Source organism: Ailuropoda melanoleuca, chromosome 15 (genome assembly GCF_002007445.2).
Source record: "Ailuropoda melanoleuca isolate Jingjing chromosome 15, ASM200744v2, whole genome shotgun sequence".
In the NCBI taxonomy this organism is placed as follows: Eukaryota; Metazoa; Chordata; class Mammalia; order Carnivora; family Ursidae; genus Ailuropoda; species Ailuropoda melanoleuca.
Genome location: NC_048232.1, coordinates 48,716,007 through 48,730,569, shown reverse-complemented (window position 1 = coordinate 48,730,569; position 14,563 = coordinate 48,716,007).

The following is a 14,563-nucleotide window of genomic DNA, read 5'->3' as shown; positions in this document are numbered from 1 at the left end:
TTTTTGTGTAGATAGAAGTTTGTGATTCATTGACTAAATACCTAGAGCACAATTGCTGGGTCCTATGGTAACAGTATGTTAGCTTATACTCATGTTTTCATTTAGTCCTCTTACATTGTCAGCAAAACAACAGTTCTAATCCATCTTTTCAATGCCAATCATGTGCAACATACAGATTACTCATGAATTTGCTGTTTCATTTCCAGATGTAAATATATTGGTTGATTATTCACCAGCAGATTCTTTCTCTTTAAAAATACAGTGGGGAGGGGGTGCGCCTGGGTGGCTCAGTTGGTTAAGCATCTGCCTTCAGCTCAGGTCATGATCCCAGGGTCCTGGGATCCAGGTGGGCTGGCCGGGCTCCCTGCTCAGGGGGGAGTCTGCGTTTCCCTTTCCTTCCCTCCCTCCTCCCTCCCTGCTCCTGCTCCCTCTCTCTCTCTCTCCAGCTCACTCTCTGTCTCTCTCAAATAAGTAAACGAAATCTTTAAAAATACAACTTTTAAATAAAATACAGGAAAAATTTCTATAAGATTAAAAAAAAAGAAAAAAGTTAACTACAATTCCATAATTTTCTACTCCACAAACCAAATAGTTTCATTTTGTCGATTTGCCTTTTTTCCTTTTGCTATTCTCATTTTATAATTTTAGCATACTGTGCCAGTGTGTGTGTATATGTGTGTATTTAACCTATCACTTCAGTCATGCTTCAGTTTGGCCCTTTGCCTTTCTTGCCTCAGTTCATTCCTCCTGGTGGACGGTATTCTAACTCTGCGCATGCTCGGGGAAGCATCTCAACGCGGCACGATGAACACATTATATCTGCCATTGAAGAACTCCCTTCTAGTGTGTTGGTCCCTTTCTGGCTCTGCATCAGAACTGTTGGTGTCCTTTAAAAATACACATGGCTGTGCTCAGTCCTAAACCTTTTGAAATTATCTCTGGGGATGAGGCCTGGATATAATATATTATTTTTAAAAATTAAAGTCTTATGCATATGTATTTTCAACAAATAAAACAAAACAAAGAGCAAACATCCCACAGGTGTTTCTTCTGTCTAACATGGCCTAATGTAAGATAGATATATGAAATTACTATAATAGAAGAGCCTTTTTTCCTAAACATTTTTCACATAGGTATATTGTTTAAGCAATTAAGATGTGCAAACGATACATGATATCCCATTAGGTTAATGTTCTAAACATATTCATTCCCCTGAGCTATTCAGGATTTCTATTTCTTTTTCCTATTTTCTATTAAAAATCAAGGATCATTGACCGTTTTGTGTATATATTTTATTTAATTTTATTTTTTGACAGGGAGTGTTTTTCTCAAAAATTATTCTCAAATTGGAATTATTGGCTTAAAGAGTATGAAAAATTTTATGATCGTACTGTAAAAAGTACTTTCCCATAGTCGTATAATGTTACATTTGATGAGCAACAAATAAAACTGACATTATCAGGATAACTTTCGTAGCTACATCACAATTTGAAAAAATATTCTTTTGCTAAGAGTAATTTTATGTATATGATTAAATTATCATGAGTTAAACCATTATGAAGTTTATAAATATCATGTCTCTACTTACCTTCCAGTTTAGCTAGTCATTTACTAGCAGGCCAGCCAAGTACCTTCATTAGGAAATTTTTTTTTTTTTCATTTTGGAGCCAGATTTCAAATTTGGAATAAAATTTGATGTATTATGGTTTGTGAAATTGTGCGCATGTATTGTAAACCCATAGAACTTACAACTTCATTTTTCTATATATTTCTCATAGTGAAAAAAAAGAGATAAGGACATTCCATGTAACTCAAAATCAAGTAACTTTTTTTTTTTTTTTTTTTTTTGGGGGGGGGGGNTTTTTGGCAGGGGGGATAAATTTTCCTATAAGCCAGGAAGAGTTGTCACAGCAAGATGATTTAAATACTTTGTAATTAAGTGAAATTTTCACATTTTTGTTAGGAGTCAAAGACATGAAATGGCTAAAAATAACCACCATATGAAAAGGATTCTTAATTTAATTTGAATGTGGAAGTTCCTGAAACCTTTCTTTAACCAATGGTCTCGGGGTTACATAACTAAAAGCTTACATAAAACCAATTCTTTCTTAATGGCCCAAAGAAGCTAAATTAAGATGTGCTTAATTTGCTGATCAAAACCAAACCAAACCAAAACCTGTAACTTCATTGCACAGGATTCAGCATGAAGTCGGTAGCTAAGGAATTACTGTGTATGTGTTTTCCTCGAGAGCTTACATTTGTCCCTAAGGGTTTCTCTGGGAACAAGGGCACTAGTTTAAAAGCTCTATGTGATCTTCCCTCTTGTTGCAGTCACTGTTCCTTCTCACTTTGGGAGCTGGCAAGGAGCTTAAAAAAATTATAGGAATTCTGGAAAGATGCTGGTAGAAATTTCCAGAATCTAAGATAGTAATGATTAAAAAACACGATCATACACACAGCTGGATATACAAAGAGAAAGAAAAAGCATAAGATGAAGTAGCAAATACTGAATATGGCCCGAAGCCCAGGTCATTTGGTGTGAAATAAGCAAAAAGACAAGTCAAAGATAAAGAAGTAATTCTATAATTTTGCTTCATAAATCATATTGGAATAAGTTCGTCACAAAAAAGTGAGACGTTCTTTTCAATGGAGACCTTGAAAGGTTTGCATTGCATAACAAGGAGTTAGAAGAGACGACCAATTTTCACATTCCCTAGCAAAGAATGAAGTTAGCAACTTTCTCTTAGATGCCCAGTTTTTATTTTCTTCTTTCAGTTTTAACAACAACAAAAAATTCTTCCTTTACATTAATATTAAGGTTAAATGCTTTCAGAATCAACTAATGACTGTCAAAATATAAAATATTACTGGCTTTATTTTGTTTTTATTTGTATAATAAATATTTGTACAGGCTTTTGGTCTGATTTATTGCAGAGCAAAATATAATGACAAAATACTACTGAGAACATATTGCTTTTTAATGTGCAACTTCTTCATGATACAAATGAGATTCCTAGGGCAAATATCATTATAAGGTTTATTTTCCAAAAATTGGAGTTCTTAAGGTTTAGATCTATCTATTTATGTCTTTGGAAGTGATAATTCTAAGCAGGAAAATGATTACATTAAGTGTCAAAATATTAAGGTAGAAGAAGACAGTTTGCCTTTAATAACAGCTTTTCTTGGTCCCAGATGCCCATGTATTGACATGTGGTTTATTGGACATATAGGAAAAAGACATACAGAACTAATACTTACAAAGCATTCTCTGACATATGTGGTCCACTTGAGAGCCGGAGGCAGAGATTTCTGTTGCCTCACACCATCAAAAAATCCTTTACATAACAATGCCTCATTAAATATGAGATTGTTTCTCATTCTAAATATCAGGTTACATATCACCTAAAAAACATTGAATTACTAACTGGTAGTTATGACCAAGATGCCTTAACATCCTTCTCAGCTTGACTAAACTTTAGACTTATTTTTTCTTGACTGAGGCCCCTGACCTCACTTTTCTTAGAACATTTACTTTAGAAAACTTAATGTTGTAAGTTCTTCCTCTGTCCCTTGGAAGTATAAATTTTCTTCCAGCTCTTGCCAGTTACAACCCAAGTTTGTCTTGTCTCAAGTGCCTGGGAGCCATTCCTTTAAAATATAATGATTACGAAAGTGCCCCCATCCACCAGTGTCTGTGGGAGGATAGGATCCTAACTTCCATAAATGCCGGTTAGCAAGCACAGATGGCCCAACCACACTGACCGACCTCTCCCCAAATGTCCTCCAGTATTTTTCCTCTCACTCACCCCAGTGCTTAAAACTCTTGCTTTTGTTTTAACGGAGTTGAATTCAATCTCTCTCCCTTATTGCAATAGTCCGGAGTCCTATTGCCATAAGCTTCATCCTCCTTGCCTGTTTAACTGGCATGACGCAATTTGTTTTCAACAGTTCCTTATTAGATGTTACATGCTGTGAATCACAATAAAACAACTTTGAGGACTTACAGGAAATGGGTAGGGGTAAGGAGGAATTTCAATGACTTTGTGTAACTTACTTTAATTTTGAAATAGATCTTTAGAAGATTTTCATAATATTATAAATATTATTTAAAAATTATTAAAACTCAATTGCTTGCTTTTCTTTTGTGAAACAGTTAAGTCCCCTCTTTCTCAGATGGTTGAATTGACAGGGGGCTGTAAGTCAACCGAGAAGTTGCTGCCACTCCTCTCTTCTCGTTTTACTGTCAAGGAACATGATAAAATGTGTTAGACTTGCTCCTTTTCTGGACACTGACCCTTAGGGTCCGCAGCAGGCATTCATCACCCCATTTCTATTGCCTGGCACATTACTGGGCTCATAAAAGAATTTTAACACATGTTTTTTAAATTGAACTGTTATTTAGACTGATTTTTCTGGAATTCATTTTTTACTGTGTTCTCCTATCAATGTTGGAATAAAACACAAAATTTCAAGCTTGCCATTTGAGACATTTTATCATTTGGCTCCTTTTACCTGCCTAGGGTTAACTATTTATTCTTTTTACTTGGTTCCTTTGTTCAGTGTCTCCAGAGCCTCACAGGTATCTGGGGTATCATAGACGCGGTGCTTATCACTGTCCCTGAATCCCTTGCTGTTCTGTCTCACCCATTGGACTGGACCTTCTCAGACACTGATGCCAGTCTAGATTAAACTTCAATTTGCCACAGATTCTAGGTATTTTAAACCTCTTCTATATTTCTTTAAACCTTTTCAACAGCAAATGTCAGAGTTAATTCCCAGGACCAGGAATTCACTTTACAAATCTCCTCTGGGGCCCCATCTCCAAATTAGCACAAGTAATTAGGTCCTATTGGGCTGTGATAAACCCCATTAAGATAGATCAACCTGACCTATGGTAAAGAAAACGGGGTTTAGAGGCAAAGTAAATTTGAGTTGGAATGTTGTTCTTATCCTTTATTAGCTATATGTCTTCCAGCAAGTAATTTAAACACTAAGTTTTATAGAAAGTTGCCAACTGGTAAGAATAATAATACTACAGCATAATTTTGTCCTGAGTTCTAACCGAGAGAATGAATGTAATAGTACATGTAATAGTACTAATTACTAATGTAATTAGTACAGTACTGTGTACAAAGATTCTGCTCAGTAAATGAGAACTGCTTTATGATTGTAATTATTATTAGATTTTCATTATTATTATTATTTTTTTCAAAGAGTGTAGCAACTTGTGATTTTTGTTCTCTAGTATTGATTTTCTTTGTGGTAGAGCTTATTCAACGAAATGTTGGCAACAGTTTCTAAACCCATTTCCAATTGCCTTTAAAGATAATGAAATCTCCCTTTCATATTTACCCTAGCATCAACAGGAACAGACTTTCAAAGGATTTTCTTATTTACAGACTGTCTCCAGAGATCAAGGTATTTACATTTTATAACAATAAATAGAAATTAGCAGAATATCTTTGGTAATTTAAAGGTTCAATATGACTGGAAATTTTTAACATAATTCCTGAAGTATATAGAAATATAATATACGTTATTTCTATTCTATCCTGTAGAATAAGCTAAAGAGATTCCAAGATTACCCAAGGGTCACACGACTATCACCCAAAATCAGCTATTCTCTTTGTGGTATTGGTATCACTAGTCTATTGAGGATTCTTCAGAAAATTACCAAATCCACAAAAGTGCTTCATCTAGTCCTTTCACATTGGGAGTAGCTTCTACTCTAAACTGGTAAAAAATAGTGGCAATGATCACATGATCATTTGCTTAGCCATTTCTCACAATCTTATGAAAATGGAAAAGGTGTCTGTGTTCAGCATGAGAAGGGGGGAAGCAGTGATCAACGTTGTTAACAGTGGAGAGTAGCATAAGACGTTGGGATTGCTCTTTTTTGAGATGAAAATGAACAAAGGATAACTCTTCTTTAGGAAATAACTAGGGCATATGTTTCTTTGAATTGAGGAGAATAGAGTTGGGAAAAGAGAAAACTTTGTTTAATGCTTCTGAAACACATTATTTCGTAATTCAGAAGTTACATTTGGAAAATGTATAACATTGTTTCTAAAATCTGCATATTAATCTGTGAAAGATTCAATTATTGAAAAACTGGCTAGGTACAAAAGGTAGATATTATATTTATCTATTTGTTGATTTCTTTCTTAGAAAATAAACTGATGAACTCTATTTTTCATTCCTAGGCAAAAGGAATTTTTAATTCTTTTAGTTCTATGTGTGCTGTTACATATGAGGTTTCCATTGAATACCCAAGTGGATATTTCAAGTAGGCAGGTGGATATATAAGCCTGGAGATTAGGTAAGCTGTCTGGGCTGAAGATTTATATTTGGCAGGTGCTACTATAAAGACAGCATTTAAAACCATCATAGTAGGTGAGCAGGTGTGTGTAGGCAGAAGAGAGAAGAGATCTAAGGACAGCTTCTCAGGGCACTTCCACCTTAATAGGTAAGGAGAGATTGTTAGGACCAAGATATGAGATTGAGAATGAGAAAACATTGAGTTAGGAGGAAAACTAAGAGAATGCAGGGAACTGAAATTTTAGAAATGAATGATGGAGAAGGGGATAATCAACTGTGATACCTGGCTGTTGGATTTAGCAATGAAGCCATTGGCAGCCTTGACAAAATCAGCTTTATTGATGCTGTTGGAGATAAAAACCTGGTTAGAATAGGTTTAGAGTCATGGAAGAGAAGAACTGCACACAAGAAATTTAAAAACTCCTTTGAGGAGATTTGTTGCAAAAGGAACAAAGAAATAGGGCAACTGCAGATGGGAAAATGTGGAGTTGAATGATTTTTTTTTTCTAAGATGGAAGAAATAACAGCATATTTCTCTATAACCAGAAAAAAATAAGGCAATGCTTTTAACTACTTTGCAAGCAAATTCTGCATAATATTTCTAGTCAAAGAGAAATATTTTTAAATAATATTGATATGAACATAATACGTGGGCTCAGGATTGAAGGTGATTTCAGGTGGCTAAGAAAGCTGAAATGGGACTTTTATTTTCTTTTATTCCTAGTAACAAAATCTGCTTTCAAATTAAACTTGGTTGTGTTTTTAACTGTTTTTCATAGGAGAGATTGAAATGTGGAAGTCTGTCCTTTGGTATCTTAACCAACAATGTATTGGGTATGTCCATCCCTCAGTTGATTGATTATTGGTAGCTGAAACAAGTCCTAGAATTTAAAACTGATCTTTTGGATGACTAAATTAAATATTTACCCCCAGAGATAATAGGTTATAAGAGTATAACTGAGAAAATTAATAGGAAAAAAGTACCTCACATTAGCATCTTCTTTCCTTAGTCCATTCCTTCCTCTAGTTCATCCTTGAGAAGAGATGCTAATTAATATATGGGTATAAAGTCCCATTCTCAGTGAATATGCTTGATCTTTCCAAAGAGGAAAAAAATAATAAAGTACTTATAGAGAAAAAGCTAGAACTGCTCACTCTGGGGAAAGGCAAAATTCCCCATGACCAAGAAAGAGGCAGGATTTTGAAGTGTTACAAGGAATAACGGGTAACTGTACCCACTCTCTCACAATAGCCTGGAGAGACAGCACCAGCTGTGGAAAACGATATACCTAGAGATGTGGGATCCTCGGCTGCATGGCTGCTGTGATAGACAAAGATCCCTTTAACCAAAGTTGGTATTTCAGTTGGAGATGTTTTCAGCTATAAGAAAGAATTTTTAATATCTTAAAACAAATAGGTGTGTGTTTTTTTAGATGTAAAATTTAATTCATAGGTAGTTGGTTCTTGGTATTAGCTCAGCTGTTCAGCAATGTCGTTTGGCTCTTACTGTCTCCCCATTCTGCCAACCTTAGCATGCTGGCTTTTATCCTTTTGCTTTTCATATGGCATCTGTACTGGCAGCCTCATGTCACTGTTTCAGGAAGCAGATTGGGGAACAGCCATTGCTCAGACTCTATACCATGGCTTCCAAGCTTCCACAGAGCTTGGTAAATTGAGTCTTTAGTGTTTATAGTTTCTTTTGTTCAAAGAAGGCTAAAAGGAATGGGCTGAAGTGGAAGATGAGTCAGGGAGCCTACAGCCTCTGTTGCTCTTGGCATGTTACCTTCCCCAAGGGAAAATGCCAACTTGACATACAAGCATGTCTTCAGCTCTTAGTGAGAATGAAAGACCAGGGACCCTCCATTTTCTAGACAGCGTAAAACCCTCAGATCTTCATAGAAACTTGAAGACAAAAAAGAAGAAATGCCTTAGTAACAACTGTCGTTGAATTTTTTTGCCACAGTGGCGAAGAAAGGCGTAGAGATGGAGTTAACCTGATTGCCAAAATGTAGTCACGCAATGTTTCTTGTGCCTGATTTGTGTGGTAGAATGAAAACTACATATGCCATCCAGCTTTATGATGTGGTTCTAATAATGACTCTGATAACTTGAAGTCTCAATCACAAAGCATAATCAATTACTGATCTTTTAATTGATAGTATAGAAATAAATACCTAAAAACTTGCACATAGGTACTTCAATGCTTGTTGGTTTTATTGGCATGCTTTTAGCTCCGAATATTTTAAATTAAACAAAATTCAGATGATAAAAAACTCAGTCTTCATTTGGCTATTAATGCAGTGATTAAGAATAATTTCAAGTGTTAAAAGGCAGAAAAAGTTTTAATAATATCTTTTATTTTATAAAAAACATTATGCCCTTTCAGGCGTTTGCAGAAACATTATGCCATTTTCATTCATATGGCATTACTTCAGAATTACAGGATTTCTACTGCAACATGCATGGTCCTTAAATTCTCTTTTTAAAATTTTTTATTTTATAGATTGGAATTTATTTTTATTTTGTATCTCATAAGGATCTCCTTCAAACCTTTGCAGTATCTAGGACCTCTGAAGTTCTTTTTTTTTTCAAACTGAATAAATTTGATGTGTAATATCGTGTAAATTTAAAATATACTTAGATATATTTGTATATTATAATATGGCTGTTGTTATGACATTTATCAAGTTATATACTTACAGTACAGTATTATTGTCTACATTCAAATCCTGTACATTATATCTCTATGGCTTATTTCGTACTTGCTACAAGTTTGTATCCTTAAACACCACCAATCTTTTTTTTTTTAAATGATTTTTTATTATATTATGTTAGTCACCATACCGTACATCCCCGGATTCCGATGTAAAGTTCGATGCTCCATTATAAACACCACTAATCTTATCCCTCCCTCCCCATCCGTGGTAAGGAATGTTTTACTTTGTCTTTTTTTTTTTTTTTAAGGTTTGACGTTTTTTATATTCCACAAATAAGTGATATCGTACTTCACTCGTCTTTCNTAAACACCACTAATCTTATCCCTACCTCCCCATCCGTGATAAGGAATGTTTTACTTTGTCTTTTTTTTTTTTTTAAGGTTTGACGTTTTTTATATTCCACAAATAAGTGATATCGTACTTCACTCGTCTTTCTCTGATTTATCTCAACATAATGTTCTCAGGGTTGATCCATGCTGTTGCAAATGGCAGGATGTCCTCCTTTCTCATGCTAAATAATATCCCATCATGTATTTTTCCACATCTCTTTTATCCATTCATCTGTTGATGGGCATTTGGGCTGTTTCCATATCTTATCTGTTGTGAATAATGCTATGATAAACACGGTGAAGTTCTAAATTCTCTTTTGGTTTATGCATTAACAAATAATTATTGAATTTCCAATCTTTTTCCTGGGCACAGTGGTTCAACAAACCAAGGTCGTTGCTGTCATGGAATTTAGATTCTAGTAGGGAAAGAAAGCGAATACATAAATAAATACTGTCTATCATATAACAGATGGTGATAATGGGAATACCACATATAGGGATGTGGAGATAGGGAGTGGATGGTGTGGTGCCATGCGTATAGGGTAATGAAGGAACGCCTGGCACCAGAAGAAATTTGGGACAAGGACAGAACACAAAAGTGTTATTCATAGGCTCAAGGAGTAACAAGGAGCCAGTGGGGCTGGAGATGAGCAAGAGAAAGAATGTGGGGAAGGAGCTGGGGCATAAATCACATAGGGGCATTTTAGGCCATGGTAAGCACTTTGTTGAAAAAATAAACAAAACTCAAAGTTATGACTTTAACTGATATAATTAGTTGACCTAATTCTTTTCATGTGATAGGAGCACATAGTACAGAGTGAAAGTTTCATAATAGTCTGTTATATAAACAACGTATGTAACGTAAGTAATATGTGTACAAATGTACATGGTTTTCAATGGCTTTAAAAGTGTTGACATTTTTCATCTTTTGAAGTTGAGTCTTGAGCCTCTCCATACCTATCAGTTTAGGTTAACTACTGTAAGTTTAGGCTAACCGACTGTGTGGGTATTGTGAGCAGAGCTGCCTACACAGCGTGATTCAGCTCATGTCAAGCCCGATTCTTGCTACTCCCACACCCCAAGTTTCAAAAACATTTCTCCCACTAGCCCTGCCAGAGAGCTGGAAATTACCACATTATTCATTCCCTTGAGTTAAGGCATTGGAGGCTGCTGATAATTATTTAAATACCCTTTGAGAGGGAGGCAAATTAATCCACTATCTACTTAGAAATCCCATCAAATCCAATGAGCTGGGTAATCATCTAGTAAGACAGTGTGGGAATGGGACAGTGTGGGATGTGAGGTTTTATAAGACTGTGGATGTCAAAGTTTGTGAACATGTTTTCCATGCAAGTTGTGCCAAAAAGGGATCCCTGGGCAGCTGGAAGCTGAGTAAGGATGCTGGAAGTAAAGAGAAAATTGGTTAACTTGTATTATTAATTATACTCAGAATTATGTCATATGTCATAATTATGTCATTATGTCACATGTATAGTCTAGGGGAGAGTGTTGAGACTCTGGAAGCAGAAGACCTGAGCTTTAGGGTGGGTTATTTCACCTTTTGTGAGGCTGAGGAATCATACAAGACATTGTATATGAAAGCACTTCCCTAAGTGATAAGCAGAAGCATGTTGAAGTGTTTGGCTCACAGCAAACAATAATCAGAGACACATCAACATATAAGTTAGAATAAGGACATTTTTATGCAACTTTGACTCAGTCACATGAAAGCCGTAATGTCAAAATATTTTAAAAGTTTTTCTGTTATACACACAAAAACTATCCTTGAAAATTATTTATCTTTGAGCATCATTCTATTCCTGACATTTACCATCCTCACTTCAGGATACTCATCGACATTTTTCAATTCTAAATAATTATTAAGTGATATATAACATCCGTCTGACCTTAATCACATTTCTGAGCCTCGACGCATGCTATCTGCTATTTTTCTGAAAATTTTAAAGAAATAGCGACTATTTAAAAATAGAATTGGAGGGGCGCCTGGGTGGCACAGCGGTTAAGCGCCTGCCTNCGTCTGACCTTAATCACATTTCTGAGCCTCGACGCATGCTATCTGCTATTTTTCTGAAAATTTTAAAGAAATAGCGACTATTTAAAAATAGAATTGGAGGTATGTAAACCTCTTTTACTCCCTGTAAGGAGAACTGATGAAAATGAATTAAGAGAAAGAGAGACTCAGAGAAATTAAGTCTCGCTCTGGGTTCTGAGGAAATAGTGGAAACCATAGTCTTCCCCAAACCCAACTCCAGAGATGCCATAGAAACAAAGGGAAGAGTTATTAGGTCTTGTACTTGATACAGACCGTTTGAAATTCCTGAACCTCCCGTGGAGACAGAAGCTATTTGGGTCATGGTGTGAGGAGAAATTGACAACCAAGTAGGCCATGGATGAAAGGTCTGCTGAGAAGAAAGCTTTTACTGGGTGTTTTTTCCCTCCCCTTGGGAAAATCCTTGCCTGCCCCATTGCAACTGAGAGGCAGAAACCAGCAGAGCCCACTGGCGCTGGCCTGTGACTAAGGGACAACTGTGGGGTAGAAGACTTGGTGGAGTAGTAAAAATTTAAAAAGAAATAAAAGCACACCTGCCAGTCCCTGAATGGTCTCCTCCCTCAACTCTTGTCCACTAACACTCAAGAGCTAGATGATAATCACCGTGGAAGAAGGCTGGAAAAAGAGCAAAGACTGCAGCATAAGTGAAGAATAATTCTCAGCCAGCCCTGAATCCCACAGGGTGCCCAAACCACTATTACAGTACTAGTTGTCATGCCTCTCCCTTCATGTCTCATAGACACACAGTCTCACGAGAGACTCGGCATAGGACAAGTGTAAAAGGTGGAACCAGGGCTCAAAACATTTTGTATAGCAAAATGAATGGCACCAAAATAGTAATACTCTGGAAGATGAAGTGTGATAATTTTCGTAGGTAGTATCAAAAATAATGAGCAAATGGAAAACATAAATGAAAAATATATTTCAAGGATAAAAGTAGAATTTATAATATTTGTGGGACTCTCCCTGGGAGAAAAATACTGAGAGATGGAAATATTTATAGAAGTAATGATGCTCAGAAATATAAGTAAATGAAATATCTCAGACTAAAACGCCCCAGAGAATTCCAAAGTAAAAAACAGAGGAAAAAACCTACTAAAAAGCTCCATAGAGAGAGAGAACGATCTGCTAATGAACAATAATCACAATGACATTGGATTTTTCAGCAGTATGTTAATGCAAGAAATTGATGCAGTAATATTTTTAAGATTTTGAAGGAAAGGAACTGAGAACCGATATTAGCTATTCAACTAATCTATCACTTAAATGTAGAAGTGAAATTATGAACATTCTTTGGTATAAATCCTCAAAGAGTTAATCATCCAAAGGCTCTCTTCTATATCATTCTTAGAAGAAGTATTCAAACAAACAAGCCCTAGAAAATGAATTCAGGGATATCGAATATGACTTTGAAAGTAACATTGAGTGAGTGACTAAGAACATTATCTTTGTATACAAATAGAGGGATTAAATGCATTTTGCCAATCTGTATGTTGGTATATCTACCTATAGCTATCTATCTATTTATAGTCTATCTACATATCTACCTGTATACATACCTACCTACTTACTACCTAATTTTCTATATAAAACAATCCAAGACTCAATTTATAGATGATAATGATGTGATGAGGCAGTGGGTGTTGGGGGCTGCAAGGAGACTAAAAAGGTGCTGTGTAGTAGCAGAAAGTTAAGAGTAGACACTGGATGCATAAAATTAACATGTTGAACTTTCAAATTAGGAGATTAGTTACATAATAACAGGCATAAANCATGTTGAACTTTCGAATTAGGAGATTAGTTACATAATAACAGGCATAAAGGAAGACGAGAGCTAAAAGGGGTGACAGACAGAAATAAAAAGTAAGATGACAAAAATAAGCCCTAGGAGAACAATAATTAACATAAAAGAAAATTCTTTATACATCAATCAAAAATTCTAGACTCACTTGAAACAAAAGAACAACAGAAGTTTGAATATAATGATATAGAAAAGAAGATATTCTTAACTAAAAGGAAACTGGTTTAGCAATTTTAATAACAGATAAATAAATTTAATATGACTCTAAAAACTCCATAAGAGAAAAATAGATATGTTAGCTCTTATTTAAAAAGATAGAGCTAGAACACAAGAGCTGGAATGAACATATAACTTCCTACTTTTTTCAAGCCCACTCACAGAAACCAACATTGTTTTAGAACATTGTTTTAGAACTCAAGGGAAACTTCATAAAATCAAAGAATCAGCATCTCAAAAACTATCTTCTTTGATCATAATACAATAAAGTGAAATTGATAACAAGGGAATAGCTTAAAATTCAATACATCTAGAAACTAAAACATAAATCTTACATGAAGGAGGATCTCATAAGACAATTCAGAAAAATACTTAAAAGTGCATGACAATGAAAATACAACATGCCAAAACTTATATGACACAGAAAAATTCTGCTTAGCAAAAGATTTCTAGTTTTAAGTGCATTTACCAAAGAGCAAGAAAGAATTAAGAGAAACAATCAAGACAAACGTCCATTTCAGGAAGTTAGTAGAACACTAACAGAATGATAAAGACAACCAGACAAGCAAGAAGGAGGTAAGGAAGAGATCACTGAAATCGAAAACAATCAAATAAAAAAAGTTCAACCAAGCAAAACCTGGTTCTTTGAAAAGATTACTAAATAGACAATCATCAGGTGATCAAGAAAAACAGAAGCAATTTAAATGAGTTGAAATCCAGAATGAAAAAGAAATGTCTAACTGTAGACACAACAGTGATCGTAAGATAGCAAAGGAATATTATGAACAATTATATGATTACAGATTTTCAATATTAAATAGGAATGTTTGGAAAATATATTAAATACCAAAATTGGTGCAAAACAATATAGAAAACTTCAGTAGATCATTATCTACTAAAGAAATTCAGGTAATGATTACAGCCCACCCCACATCCATCAATAAGTCACAGACCAAATGACTTCCAACATTCAATAGAACAGGTTACCTTTATATATATTATTGCAGAAGATGGAAATTTAAGAGTTCTCCACTTAGTTTCGTGAGGGCAATATAACCTTGATTCCAAACTGGAAATTGAAAAAACAAGAAAAGAAAGAATGATAGACTCA